Source organism: Triticum urartu, chromosome 7 (assembly GCF_003073215.2).
Source record: "Triticum urartu cultivar G1812 chromosome 7, Tu2.1, whole genome shotgun sequence".
Lineage (NCBI taxonomy): Eukaryota > Viridiplantae > Streptophyta > Magnoliopsida > Poales > Poaceae > Triticum > Triticum urartu.
Window position 1 is genome coordinate 248,986,133 of NC_053028.1, and position 15,756 is coordinate 249,001,888.

A 15,756-nucleotide genomic window follows, 5' to 3' on the forward strand; every position below is an offset into this window, starting at 1 on the left:
CTGGATGTGATCAAGGCCAAGCAAAACATCTACATGGACGTGCACTGGATTGACATGCATCATATGAGGCAGGATAAGCACTGCGCCTATTTTGGTGAGGCTTTGGACCTGGTGGAGCAGTTTGGCATTGAGGACTTGATCACATTCCACCTGGACTTTGACCCTGAGATTGTGGCTCAGTTATTTGCCTCGGTCCACTTCCATTCTGATGAGGAACAGACCTTGACATGGATGACAAATGGACAATAGCTGACCGCCAAGTGGAAGGACTTCATGGATCTGCTACATGTTCATGATGAGGGGCTCGACAAGCCCGTTGGTGTTCGCCCTCATGCCAACTCCGAGTCAGCTAACAAGAACAAGCTCCAGCAATACTATGTTGAGAAGCAGCTTCCCAGTGGCAAGAAGACTTGGGTACTGAACCCATTCCTTGACATCATGTATCAGATCTTCCGCAACACCCTCTTCCCACGTATTGGTGACAAGGATAAGGTACATGCCTATCTCGTGGATATGATGCTCATTTGTGAGGAGGGGCGTCGTGTTCACACGCAACCACTTGATGTCTCACATATCATGTGGTGTGAGCTACGGTGCAGTGTTCAACCGCAAGGTACCCATCTATGGCCCTTACATGTTTCACCTGATCTCGAAGACTTGGGAGAAGCTCTATCCCAATGTTGAGTTTGAGGCCCCCGACTGGACCCGTCACGAGCCCATCAAGCTCCGCGTCAAGCCTAAGTGGGCTAACACCTCTACCCGTGCTGAGGCGGTGGCTGCTCAGATGGACGTCGATGAGGATGAGGTTGAGGAGGAGGAAGCGGATGAGGACAGCTCTGCTGGGTATGCTCCTCCCTCTACTGAGCCCTCATGGGCTAAGAAGCTGAAGGCCAAGATGAAGACCTTGTTCTGCATGCAAGCCAAGGGATAGTACAGGACCCATGTTGCTTCCAAGGAGAGTCGCCGCCACGACAAGAAGATCTTGAGGACGTTTGGTGAGGAGATATCTAGTGGGTCCGAGAAGCACATCACTCCAGAGGCAGAATGGATGGCGAAGCAGGGCTACCAGTGGACTGAGTCTGAGGAGGAGGCCATCCCCGCTACCAAGACCGACGAGGACCGTGACGAGTGATTGCTCCAGTTTGAGCTACCACATGTGTCGTTGGTGTCCTCTCTGCCTTTTTGGTGTCTCGATGCCAAAGGGGGGAGAGTGTAGGGATTTGCGAGTCTTGTGTCATGTTTGTTGCTTGTGTCGTGTTTGCTCTTGTTTTGTTGGACCTCGTTTGCTTTGATTTGGTTTGTCGTGAGTCGTGTTCCCTTATCATATGGTGTAAGACATAAGCACTCTATCGTATCTTATGCTTATGCTATCTTGTGCTAGTTAATTTATGCTCTTATGTATTATCTTGCCTCTCTGTTAGTATTAGTAACTCCTTTGCAAGATTTGCCTCGTCTATAAAATATAGGGGGAGTGTTGATCCTAGTATGTGTGCCGTGCAGTCCAAAGCACATCTCCAGAGTGCACACATCTAGGGGGAGCCCGTATATATTTTATATATGTTGGGTTTGCCTATGCTTTATTTATATTCCTATGTGCAAATCCCATATTGTCATCAATCCACCAAAAAGGGGGAGATTGTAAGGGCATATTTATCCCTTAGTAGTTTTGGTGATTAATGACAATGCTTTTGCGGATTAATCGTGTGCATTGAGCATTTCAGATATATCATGTCTAGTCACAAGACGATTTGGTGCCCCTCGAAGACTATTGAAGACGGCGTTTCTCTATGTTTCTTTTCGGTGGTTTGAGTCATAGGAAAGTCGTACTATTAAGAGGGGGTTCGCGTTGGAAAGGTTTGGGTGGAATCAACACGCACACGTCTGTTCCTTATGCACCACCTTTCCTTTGGTTCTTTGGAGCATTCATCGTTTCTCTGAATCTCTGCAAAAAGTTTGACTTCGAGTGTTGCTAAACTGGGGCATGCGATAGTACTGCTCCTCAGAGCAGTAGTACCGCAGGCTCCTACGGTAGTACCAGCCTTGGGCACGGTAGTACCACAGGTGCTCGTGGTAGTACCGCTTCTCTGACGCGGTAGTACCGTGGACGCGGGTCTGGCTCAGCAGCACAAGCGGAAGTAGAGGTGGATGTAATTTTTTACATCCACGCCCTACGCGGTAGTACCGCTCCTCGCTTCCGGTACAACCATGTCGGATTTTTGCATAGATCTTAACTCAGCGGAAGTTGCCACAAATGTATTTTTATATGTCTGTGCCTTCCCAAATCTGGACTATCCCTACCTTGCGGTAGTACCGCGCCAGTGGTTCTACCGCCCTCAGCTTCGTCACATCAGGGCTGTGTTGGATATTGCTGCATGGGCGGTAGTACTGCAGTGCCTTGCGGTAGTACCGTGTCTCCGGTGCGGTAGTATCGTGCGTCGCAGACTGAGTTGGTGGATAATGGTTGGATTGGCTCTTCCACTATAAAAGGGAGTCTTCTTCTTCGAGTTGACTTACCTCTTCCACCCCAAGCTCCATTGTTGCTCTAAGCTCCATTTTCGCCCGATCTCTCTTCCTAGCCGATCAAACTTGTTGATCTCCTAGGGATTGGTTGAAAAGGCCTAGATCTACACATCCACCAAGAGATATTTTATTGCCCCCACTAATCCCTCACGGATCTTGTTACTCTTGGATGTTTGAGCACCCTAGACGGTTGTGGTCATCGCGGAGCCATACTCCCTTGTGGTGAAGCTTCATGGTGTTGTTGGGAGCCTCCAATTAAGTTGTGGAGATTGTCCCAACCTTGTTTGTAAAGGTTCGGTCACCGCCTTCAAGGGCACCAATAGTGGAATCACGGGATCTCGCATTGTGTGAGGGCGTGAGGAGAATACGGTGGCCCTAGTGGCTTCTTGGGGAGCATTGTGCCTCCACACCGCTCCAACGGAGACATACTTCCTCTCAAAGGGAAGGAACTTCGGTAACACATGCTCGTCTTCATCGACTCCACTCTTGGTCATCTCATCCCTTTACTCATGCAAGCTTATCTTGTGTTACATCCCTTGCTTGCTAGTTTACTTATTGTTGTTGCATCATATAGGCTGCTCATCTAGTTGCATATCTAGACAACCTACTTTGATGCAAAGTTTAAATTGGTAAAGAAAAGCTAAAAATTGTTAGTTGCCTATTCAAACCCCCCCCCCCTCTAGTCAACTATGTCGATCCTTTCGCAAGTCCGTGTTCAAAGGGCATCAACCTTGTTCACTTTAGCCTCCCACGCTGCATGCATGTAGCGACCCAACCTCAAACGGTCAAGTCTCTGTGTATCTGTGCCATCCCTGGATCGGTATACTAGCACACACAGTACATCGATGTATATATCAAAGTGCAATCACATGTATAAATAACGTAAAATTGATATACCTCATAAGTCTCAGCGGAAACAATCAAACGGGTGTGGAGTCCCATCAATGCCAATGGCAAGTTGAGTGTAGACCGTAACCCTACAACATAACTCTTACCCGTCGTAGAAAATCCTGCAACATAAGATGTTGCAGCCGTGTAGGTCAGTACATTGAATGTACTGGCAAGATCACAGGTAATGGCAGATGAAAATAACCCTATCTCTATATGCAATATGGTTGTGGAGGCTCTAAGGTTAACTTTGCATAAAGCTAATTTTTCCCTATCATAAAATAAGTTATGTTGCTGCTACAAAAAATGCATAAGATTGAGATGGCAACCCCAACTCAATCTATTCCCATAGTTTTTTTAGACCAACTGATTAAATTAAGGGTGATGAGATCTCCCAATATTTCCACTACTAGATGCTCAAACTGTCTGTAACCGGGGACACGGCTAATCGATTAGGTTTTAACACTCTGCAGAGGTTTGCGCACTTTTCCCCACAAGACTCGATCGCCTACCTTGAAGTTCTCACACTACCTGGCGTTTGAGAACAGGATGACCAAGACATAGTCTTTCGAAAGTACTCCCCCTTAACCCACGGATAGGCCGATACACCTACTCATTCTACATCTACTAGTCTATCCCGGAAGATGTCACACTATCTACTCAACTAAGCCAGAGCCCATATTGGCTTGTGGCTGCACACGTAAGCTTCTAGACATGAAAATATGTTTGATCCCTTTGAGCCTAGGCGGCCGACCACTAGTGGTGCACCACCATGGATTAACCATGCATGCTCCCACTGTACTTCGCCACCATTCAAACCAAATACCGCCCAAGTAGCTCATTTAAGTCTCGGTCCTGATTACTACTTTGTCACTCAAGTCTCGCCATGAACACTTCCCAATCCACGTCTAAATTTGCGAGGCAAAAATAAACTTACACGGTGGTGACAAGGTTGTATGGTGCAGACCTACCTCAAATGAACTACTAGGTAAACGCATAGCCATCTGGCACAAATTACTACCATGCAATCATACCACAAAGGACTAAGTGCACATAAAAAACATAGGTAATTGAAAGTATGGTCAAATGTGAACTTGCCTTGATACTGGTAGCTGAATTCTAGAGATCAATAGTACTCAAGTTCGCACTCCGGACAGTCTATTGTCAAAGTAAAATAACATACATAAGCAATCATTCCAGAGAGCAATAACATGCAACACAAAAGACTCGGAAAACCAAATGGAAATCCAACATACATAACTTGCATGCAAATAATTATAGGTGCTAACAATAAGTGACATAAGGTGCAAACCCATTATGTGATCTATCGTGCATACTTGGCATAGTAATAAAACTATCATGGGCAGATACTAATGTGTGAAAATATTGTTACAATGGTACAAGTAATAGGATTTGGCTACGGTGACAAAGTGCAAAAGGAATTAATTCAAACTGGGCCATGGTTTAGGAGATATGGCCGAATAAAGATTTAATTCAAATCTGAATAAATTCAATTTTGAAAGTAGTAAAAATTTGCAAAGTTGGCTTCTCGGAATAAAACTATTTGAGACGAACACTTTGGCGCTGGTTTCATCGAATTTGGATCAACGGTTAAAACGTTGTGGCTATCCAAAGTTTAGGGGCTAATCTATAAAATCCAATGACTAAACAGAAAGAAAAATAACTGTGAACAGGCCCTTAGCCACGTGGCAGCCCGTGGCTTGCTGAAACTGTCCGTTGCTTGGCTTATAGGGTGAACGGTGGGCAATTAACAAAACTGAACCGCGACAACTAGTTAAAAAAATCAAACCGCTCGGTTTAAAAATAAACCGCGGTTAGCCGCGTGCCCTTTAGATCTAATAAAAAATCTACCTAATCTAATCTACACCGTTGGATCCCGATCTAACGGACGTTGGAGGGGGAAGTGGCTCACAATGGGTCCACAGCTGCTGGCGGCGATGTTGACTACGGTGGCAGCGGCTCGGGTCGAACGGGACGGCTCCAGCGGGCTCCGGCGACATCGGAGGAGACAAGGAGATGCGGCGCAATGTGGGCGTCCATATTCTAGTGTTGGTGATCCTCGGTGACGACGGCGTCGAGCGAGGCAAGGCGGAGGAGCTCCGACGCTCCGGCGGTCTTGGTGTCGAACTTGCGGCGCCTCCGGTGTACCTAGGGGCGACAAATGATGTTAAGAGGATGCGCCTCGATGATATAAGAAGATTGCTAGAAGGAGGGGCGTCGGGAAGGTTCACCGACGATGTATTCCTCCGGCGAAAAAGCTCCGGCCGGCGAGATGCGAAGCGACGAGGTGGTGGCTACGAGTGACGTGGGGAGCAGCGAGATGGCGAGATCGAACAAGGAGCCTCGGGGGCTTTTATAGGCGAGGTGAGGGCGCTCGGGAACCTCGGATAAGCCTCATCCGCGGGGCTTCACCGGCGGTTGCGGGCGGGCGCGCTCGCGGCTTGTCCCGTGCGGCACGGCGGGAGGTTGGGAGCGACCCAGGGCTGGGCCCTACTAGTCAGTGGCAGCGGCGGGAGGCGAGCGAGGGGAGGGCGCGAGCGGTCGACCGGCTCCAAAGGGAGTCGGGCGCAGGCAGGCCGGCTCGTGCTCGGTCGCGGGGTGCCCCTGGACAGAGCTGGCCTCGGTCTAGGTGGTGCGTGTGCATTTTTTAACAGAATGAAAAAATTACAACAGAGGAAAATAAAAAAAATTACATAGGCATAGTATATACCAAAATGTTCAGAAAATACGGAGAATAAGATTAACTATTTTTCAAGTTCAAATAAATTCCATAAAAATTCATAAAAGTCAAACAGTGCTACTGTTGCATTTAAAATCAATAAAAAATCATTTTTAAAATACCAAAATGATTTCAATTTTTTCCTAATTTTCTATTGAAGGGAATCATTTTACCCTTATTTCCATTTATTTATTTTTACGAGAAAATTAATTTGAATAGAAACCCAAATAACTCCCAATGGGATTTGAAATTTGGAAATTCAAATAACTTCAAAGTGACTTTCAAGTTATTTCTTTGAAACTTCCAACTCTCTTTCTTCAAATTTGAAGAAGTCATTTTATCTTCTCTCATGAACTCATTGAGTTGCTTAAAGTTTCTAAATTTGAAATATTTCAAATGGAATTCAAATCATTTTCAAATCCCTTTTCTGTTCTTTAAATGGAAGAAGTCATATTATCTTCACTCTAGGGTTTTGTGATGAAATGAATTTGAATTTATGGAGATCAAAATGCAAGATGAAAGTTTTGGGAAAGTCCTTTTATTCCCTCTTATTCAACTTTCAAAAAGTTTTAAATTTTCACTCAGTTTCACACAATCAATCACACAACAATCAAACAAACAATCATAATTATTTATTTAATATAACATTCCAAAATTTAGAATTTTGGGGATGTTACAATGCAGTATCCATACTGGCATCGTCCTATCTGCATTTTCACTTGACGTTCTGCTCATATGGTGCTTCCTTAGGAGCTGATATAGCTCTTGTAAATAATGCTCAATGAACAAGTGCATTGTCAGGTGGCTTTGAAATCCATCTTTGTGAATGGCTTTTCGTCGCGCTGACCAGATCATGTAAAGAGTTGCAACGACAGAGATGAACTTGCCTTTGCTCAGTGTGTTGCATAGGCCATGCAACCAAAGGTCCAGGTTTGGTGTCTCATCACTATATACTGGGAGCAGTGAGTCATCATCATCATCTCGGGGTGACCACATGCTCTTAGACATGTTACAGACAAGGAGTGTGTGTCTTCAAGTGTTGATCGCAGCCTGGCAGATTAGGCAAAAGAGATAAATACACCCACTGTCACTGTAATTGCGTAGAAAGCATGATACGGCCACCCAACTTTGAAATACACTCGTTACGGTCACTAAATACGATGGGACATGAAAATACGGTCACTGTAGCGCGTATGCGATGCGTACAGGCCTAGTTTGACCAACTGTTGATCGCCACATAGTGCTCTCTCATTTGGCCAATGATTCATGGACGGTTTTTTTGTAAAAGAACCAAAATCCCCAATCTCAAATCCCTAACCCGCGGCGCCTCCATCTCAAATCCTTAACCCCCCCCCCCCCCCCCCCCCCCGCCCCCCCCCCCCCACTTCTGTCGCTCTACTCCGCCACCACCGTCGTCGCTGTCGACTCGGGCTGCCGCAAGCTCGTCCCTCTTCTGCTTTCCCCCGCAAGCTCTGACGGTCATGTCTGCCGCAAGCTCGTCCTCCTCTACTGTCCACCGGCGGGCGTTGGCGCTGCCGCTGATCCGCTGTGAAGGCTGCAAGGAGAAGGTGCGCATGTACGTCTCCACCACTGAGAAGCACGACGGCTGGGTCTTCTACAAGTGCCAAACTCATGGGGTTAGTTCTTCGATTTCATTTGCTTTTCATGGATTTGTTAGGTTTTGGATCCAAAGATTGGAGTTTTTGACCTTGGCATGTCTGTTTGGGATAGGTGAGTTGTGAGTTCTGGCATTGGGAATTGGAGTGCATCGAGTACCTTGTTGAGAATTAGTATCTGGTCGGCGATGCCGCTGTGGATGCTATTGGTGCGGCTGAGGAACGCAGGGAAGAACTTCTGAAGGCACAAGAGCTTACCTACATGAATGGATCAACAAGCTGGACCAAGAAGTTTGTGAAGAGAGAGAGTGGCAATGTCATGACCAGGCAGCAAGTTGTTGCACTGCTGAAGCTTGGGACAGAGCTAGTGATGCTCATGAAGTTGCTGCTTGCAGTTGTGCTGATGTTAGGTGTTGTTGCATTGGTGGTATTCATGGTGAAGAAGTGAAGATGTTGAAGATGAGCTGCATTGGTGATGCCAGGTTCATTTTGGGAGTCTGAAGTGTTGGCAGTCCTAGTTATGTAGGTTATGTGTCATGTAATGGTGTCATGGTGTCAATTTTGAACTGGGAAATGCTATGTTGAACCATGTTTATTTTGGTTTAGTCTGATGTCATGGTGTCAAAGTTGAAGTGACAATGCTATGGTGAACCCAGTGTTATCTATGATGAATATGTTGTTCTTATATCATTATTTGTGTGTGATCACTGTTTTGTTTTATTGAAAGGCATTGCTGGCCTAAATTGTTCAAAATGGATCACTAGATAAGGCAGTGATTAAGCACAAGTGGCATTGTTTTGGTTTTTGTCATTCTGGGCTCTTTTTGCATTGTGTTGGTTTTGTCATATTGAAAGGCAGTGCTGGCCTAGTTTGGTTTAGTATAATGTGAGGCAGTGATTCAACACAATTGAATCAAAACTGAATCAGTATAATGTGAGGCAGTGACAAACTTGACAGACATGCCAACTGACCAAATATGCATCGGTACAATTGAATCAAAACTTGACAAGTATAATGCCAAACTGACATGACAATTTGCATTCACAAGTACAGTTGCATAAAAACTTGAGACATAGATGCCAAACTTGACAAGTATAATGCCAAACTGATAACCAAACTGACATGTCATAACCAAATAAGTCTTGCCCTATTTCTTATAGGAGATTGTTGCAGTCACTATGCATCAACATAACCAAAATGAGCAAATTGTTGCCATAGATGATCATTTCAATAACACAGGTAAAATGATCATCTAGGTACCAAACACCGCATCTACTACAAACTACCTAAAGATATCAAACATAGAAGATTTGGGATCCTTGTTTGGAAGATTAGATTGGTTGTCCAAACAACTTGACTTTCTTTTTGCAGCAGCCATGGCTTTCTCCCTTGCTTTTTGTGCTAATGCCTTCATCCTCTCCTGAGCAGTAGCAAGCTTCTTCTCCTCTTCTCTTTTTGCAGCAGCCAACTTCTTATCTTCTTCTCTTTTGGCAGCAGCAAACTTCTTCTCCTCTTCTCTTTTTGCAGCAGCTAACTTATTCTCCTCTTCTCTTTTTGCAGCAGCAATTCTCTTGTCTTCTTCTCTTTTAGCAGCTGCTGCTTCCCCCTGTACTCTCTTCTCTTCCTCCCTCTTCTCAGCAGCAGCTCTCCTCTCTGCTTCTTACCTTGCCTTTTTCTCAACAGCTATTGTTTTCATTATCTTTTGAATAATCTGTCTGGTCTCAGCTTGAACTTTCTTGTTTATCTCTGCTTCTTCTTACTTTTTGGCTGTTGTTTGCAATGCAGCCAGTCTTCTTCTCTCTGCTAGTTCAGCTTTTTTCTATGCCACCTCATGTTTCCTTCTTGCTGCCTCTTCAGCTTTCCTCAATTCCTCTTCTCTTCTAGATTGTAGAATGGCCTGCTTCCTCTCCTTTAGTTCTCTATCTCTCTGGTTCTTCATGGCCTCCAACTTATGTGCCAACTCACCTGGCCTGATGGTACTTGAACTTGCTTGGCTTGCTTGGCTAGCAGACTGGTTGAGCAACACTTGTGCAGCAGTGAAGAAAGCAGAACTAGGTAGTGGCCTCTGTTCCACAACTCTAGGTGTTGGCATCTACAAAAATTACACAAGTGACAAATGTGAGATCAATAAAATTACACAAGTGACAACTCTAGAAGTAGCCACTGTTTGTCCATCATGAAATTTAAAAATTATATTACCTGCAAAATCATGTTGTCCACCATGAGATTATCATATGTAGCTGAAGCTTCTTCATGGTTCTTCTCATCAGGAATAGTTTGTGTTACATAATTGCCAAAACATGAGAGTAAGGAAGTGCATGTGTTAAAACTGGATCAGCTTCACTGGATGTTGTTGTTTGTGCAGCATCACCTTGTTCTGGAGGTGGAACATTTCCAGCACCTTGTTCTGGAGGGGGCATAGTTGCAACACTTGGTGGTGGCAGTCCAACCTTCAAGTATTTGCAGCCCTTCTTGTTGTGATCTGCCTCACCACAGTAAGAACAGTGCATGATGACACCATGCCTTGTTATTTTCTACCCTCCCCTTCTATGATCAACCTCTCTAGGTGCTTGCCTCCTTGTAGTACATGGCCTACCCACATGCTTCTGATACAATGGTGGCTCAATTGGGGGCCCATGTAAGTCCTCCCACTCTCTCCTATCTTTGCAAGGATATATAATGTTTCCATATGCCTTTTTGAACATCTCCTTTGAGTAGCAAGGGTCAACCATGGTAAGAGGATCAATTATGTCATTCTTGCAGCAGGTAATGACATGAGAGCAAGGAACCCCTGCTTTCTGTATCCTTCTGCAGGTGCATGTTCTCTTGTGCATGTCCACTATGTAGTCAAACCCTCTATCACCTACTAGAAAAGACAATCTCCTGATCCCTCCACATAGCAGGTGTTTGCAAATTCTGTTGCCTTCTCAACCTTCTTCCTGATCTTTGGGCATATATCACCTGGCCATTTGTCTGACTCCATCTGCTTGTTGTAATGCCTTGTCATGAGCTGCCTATAAATCCTATCAACCATGGTAAGGATTGGCAGCTCCCTAGCCTCCAAAATGTACCTACATTGAACATGTTGATCACATTAGGTTGCAGCAAGCACTACTATATCACTCATATGTAGTTAAGTACATCAGAAATGTTGATCATAGAAGATGGTCTTACCTATTGAATACTTCACAAATGTTGTTAAGCAAGATATCACATTTTGGCAAGTCACTCTGGAAAGCTTTAACCCAAGTTTCAGGCTCTAAGTCATGCACCCAGTTGTGGACACCTTCATTGAGAATCTTCATTTCCTGCATGCTCTGCTCATACAGCTGCACTGTGTTGCTGCTAGCTATCTTCCACAGTTGATTCTTCAAGACATCACCCTTGAATTGCTGCTGAAAGTTCTGTCACATGTGCCTAGCACAAAATCTGTGTTCTGACTCAGGGAACAATTCTTCAACTACATTGATGAGCTCCTTTTGTTTGTCTGACATGATTGTCCAAGGTTTAGTGTTTATGATGCCTAGATATCTTTTAAGTGTGTCAAGAAACCATGCCCAGTTAGGTGTGTCCTCAACTGCAACCACAGCTATCGCAATTGAAAAAATGCAGTTATTTGGATCTACCCCAACAGCTGCAAGCAGTTGACCTCTGTATCTAGTCTTAATGTGACAACCATCAAGAAAGATGACAGGTCTGCAACTTTCTAAAAATCCTCTCTTGAATGCATCTAGGCACATGTACAACTTACTGAACCTTCCATTATCAAGGGAAACATAGAAAAATGAGCCAGGGTTGCTTCTCCTAACCTCATGTGCATAATTCCACAGAATCTTATACTGCCCTTCTTCATCACCATAAATAATTTTCATAGCCATTCTCCTTGCCCTCTGGAGTTTCATCCTACCAAGTGTCATGTGACATTCCTTCTGAACAACCCTAGAGAAATTCATCAAGTTCATATCTTGATCTGCCCTAAAGCGCTCTAAGTACTTCAGTGCTAGGAATTTAGATGTGAAAGCCCTAATCTTCCACTTCTTGCTGCATGTGTGCTCATGCACATATCTCTTCACCATGAATGCCTTTGTCCCGTTGTCATATGATGCCCACAAATACCATGTGCATTCATCATCACACTTGTCTTTAACTCTTTTCCTATCATTGACAGGCAGCTTGATATTAGCTCTATTCTGCCAGGAGTGCTCTTTAATTGCTGTCCTCGGTAGTTCTACACTCTCAAAGACTTGGCCTACATGGAATTTTGGCCTGTGTAAATCCTCTGGTCTGAAAGTTTTGAACTTCAAGTGCAACTCTTCACCATCTGAATCAGGTGCCCACAAGTCTTCACCTTTAGACAAGTCTTCATCTGAATTATATTTCTGTTTTCCTTTGTCTTGAGCTTTAGTACGGAGTTCATTTCCTTTCTGCTTTCCTCTCTCATTTGATTTGATCTCCTGTTTCTGTTCTGGTTCATCCTCATCTACATTGTCTGCATACAAGTCATCATCATCATTGCCAATATCATTGTCACTGTCCACAATTAGACCTGGTGTCGTGGGTTTGTCACGGCAGATGTCCTTGTGAAAGGACTTAGTCGTGGAGCCATCGCTACGGGTTAGCTTAAAGGGGTTAAACCGGACAAGGGACACGAGGGATTTTATACTAGTTCAGCCCCTTCGATGAAGGTAAAAGCCTACATCTAGTTGTGATTGGTATTGCTAGGGTTACGATGACCAGGGAGCGAATCCGCTTTGCCTGGCTCTCAAGTTGTTGTTTGTTGTCCCTAAACCGCAGCCGGGTCGTCCCTTTATATACATAGGTTGACGCCCGCCGGTTTACAGATCCCCGAGGCCGGATCATAAACGTGTCCGGCTCAGTCTCTCCTTCCTTCTAACTTACAATACAAGTTACATGAAAGAGTCAGTTTACATCTACAGGCCTTAACCCGCCTTTGGGCCTTGGGCCTTCATAAAGCACCACCATTCTTACGTCTTCATGGGCTTCTATCTTTATGGAGCTAACCCGGCCACTCCTAGCCGGTTTACCTCCGGTAATCATATCCCTAACATTAGGCCCCAGATTGATTTGAACTTGTTCATGTCAATCTTCAATACTTAGAAAAATTCTTGCCCTGGCACCTTCATATGAATCTGGTAAACCGTCGTGATGTCATCCTTTATATCCGCAGTAAACCATCATGACGTCATCTATTTGTTGAAGCCGAAGATGCCCTTCATTAATGAATATCCAAACCTCAAGGCGACATCCTTATTAACTATCCATTTTAATCTCCTCAATTTACGCACTTGTCGCTTATCGGTTCACCTTATAAATAGGCCCAAGGGCCATTCTCTTTTCCCCCTTCGCCTCCTTCGCTTCTTCTTCCTCCTTGCGACGTCTCTGCACCCGAGCGCCGCCGCCGTCGCCGAGCTTTGCCTCCGCCTCTCCATTGGCCGCTGCATCAACCTGGTTGCACCAGAGAGCTGCGGCGTGCCTCCGTTGCTTCAACAGTCGCTGTAAGTCCTTTCCTTTCCTCCTTTGTAGATCTGTCTAGGGTTTCCTTGTTCTTCGCAGTTCATCGAAGTTCATCGGGTCTCCGGTGCTGCTCTTCCCTCTTCCTCCTTAGTCCATGGATAAAAAACCTCAAGCTTGATATATTCCGCATAATGGTTTATTTTCCGCTACCACAACAAACCCTTGTGCGCATAAAAACCGATCTGAACCTTTATGAACTGCTTCAGGACCAACCCTTTTAGGTCAAAATATTTTTGCTTTCCTGTCTTTCGGTAGATCCCAAATTTCCATGTCCCCTTGTGGAACCTGTTTTACCTTACTTAGTCGTTCTTACCTTAGATATGTATCCTCCTTATCCCATAGGCGGTTTACTTTGGTATAAAGCAATCTATCACATACCATTAGTCCCCTGGTGAACCGGCAAGCCCTTTATCTCCGTTGTCATACTCCAGTTTAACAACATACATATACCTTTGTTCCAATATTGCTTTGTTATTCATTATTGTAGCAGCCTCCGGTTCACGAAATTTACATACTTGTATATCTTTATTCCGTTGCACCTCATGCACCACCATGAATGAATTGTAAACCGGTATTTCTTTTCAGCTTTTCACTTGTAATGGCCAAACAGTTTTATGCCTATAACTGGGCTCCTTCCCGGGTTACCGAGGAGCAGCTTAATGGAATGGTCAGAATTGGTACCTTACCAAAAAAGAATGAGATCCGGTGGCGAGTTCCTGGACCGGAGAATCCTCCCACCCCTAAGCAGGGTGAGGTAGTGGTATTTGTTGATCACATAGGCCGTGGTTTCAAACCGCCCGGATCAAAGTTTTTCCGGGATGTGCTTGCCAGTTTCCAGCTCCACCCTCAAGATATTGGACCTAACTCAGTATCCAATATATGCAATTTCCAAGTCTTCTGTAAAGTGTACTTACAAGAAGAACCAACTGCTGAGCTGTTCCGGGATTTTTTCCATCTGAATCGGCGCATTGAGTTTGTAGACGGACCCAACACTGAACTTGGTGGTGTCTCTATTCAAAAAAGAAAAGAGATTGAATTTCCTCATGCCAAGATGCACAGTCACCCCAAAGAGTGGAACCAAAGTTGGTTCTACTGTAAAGACACTTCCCCTGAAGACGAGAACCCTCCGTCGGGTTATCGTGCCCACCGGCTTTCCAACACTCATCCACTGCCGCAACGTCTAAGTGCCCAGGAACGGGCCTCATATGCCCTTCAACTCGCCAAGCTCCGAGCCTTTATGGCCAACGGTTTATCGGGCGTCGACTTTGTGCATTGCTGGATATCTTGGAGCATCTTGCCATTAAGTCGCCGCTCCAGTTTAATGTGTGAGTACACTGGTGAAGTAGAAGACCCCCAATGTCACATCAACATTCAGTTAACCAATGAAGAAGTCACTGAGGGTGTCAAGAAGATTTTGAATGAATCGGAATCTGTCTGCCGCCAAACTGGCATAAACCCCTTTTACGCAAAAAACAAACCGCCTGTTGTAAGTACTGTCTTCCACTTTACACTTGACATCCTTGTACTATACAAGTTGCGAATATCCCTTGCCCCTCTTTGAAACAAGGTGACAATCTGTTCTGGAAAAGGAAACCTCAGGAGATAGCGGCAAAGCCTTCCCGTCCTAAAACAAAAGCTGTCAAGAGAACCTCAAAGCGGAAGGCAGCTGAATGCATCAGCATGGAACTGGATGACGACGCGGATGAACCGGAAGTTGAGGTAGAACTTGATTCACTTGGCTCCCTTTTCATGCATATCATTAACAATGATACTTATCAGGAGGACGTGGAGGGCAGCCAAGCTGACGATGTAGAGGTAATTACCCTTTCCTCCGATTCAGACTCTATGCCAATGCAAAAAATCCGTCAAGTGGTCCGGAAAGTAAGCTTTTCTCATCCTCTTGCTTACTTGGATCCAACATTTATTTTGAAGACGCAGCAGCACGAGGCTCGCCGCACAACCCGGCACAGTGGCCAACAGGTCACTTCGGCCGGTTTACCTGACACCCCGGTTCGGAAACGCCGATCTGAGGTCTCCCCCACTTCTGACAATTCTTATCCCGAGGCAGATTATTTCCGACAACCTCTTAATCCGTCCGATTCGAATTATCAGGTGACACCTCCCTCATCCTCTGGCAAGTCAACAGCGACCCAACTTCCTCCTCTCAAAACTGTAGATGGGTAAGTACTTGAGCTCCTTCTTTTGATGTTGTTCATACTTTGTATTATGCTTAACTTTCGCACATGTTTCTGTTTTAGAGCCAAAGCTAGACCCAGCAAAAAGGCTCGGGTGAACAATCCGCCCGAAGACCAGGTGATTCGTGAACCAGAGCAATCAGTTGAACCGGAACAAACGCTTGAACCGGAGGGTCCAAATCCTGAAGCTATGTTTGATGAACCACCCCCTCAAGATCTGAATATTGATAACCAACCAGAAGCTAACACTGCTGTACCTGAC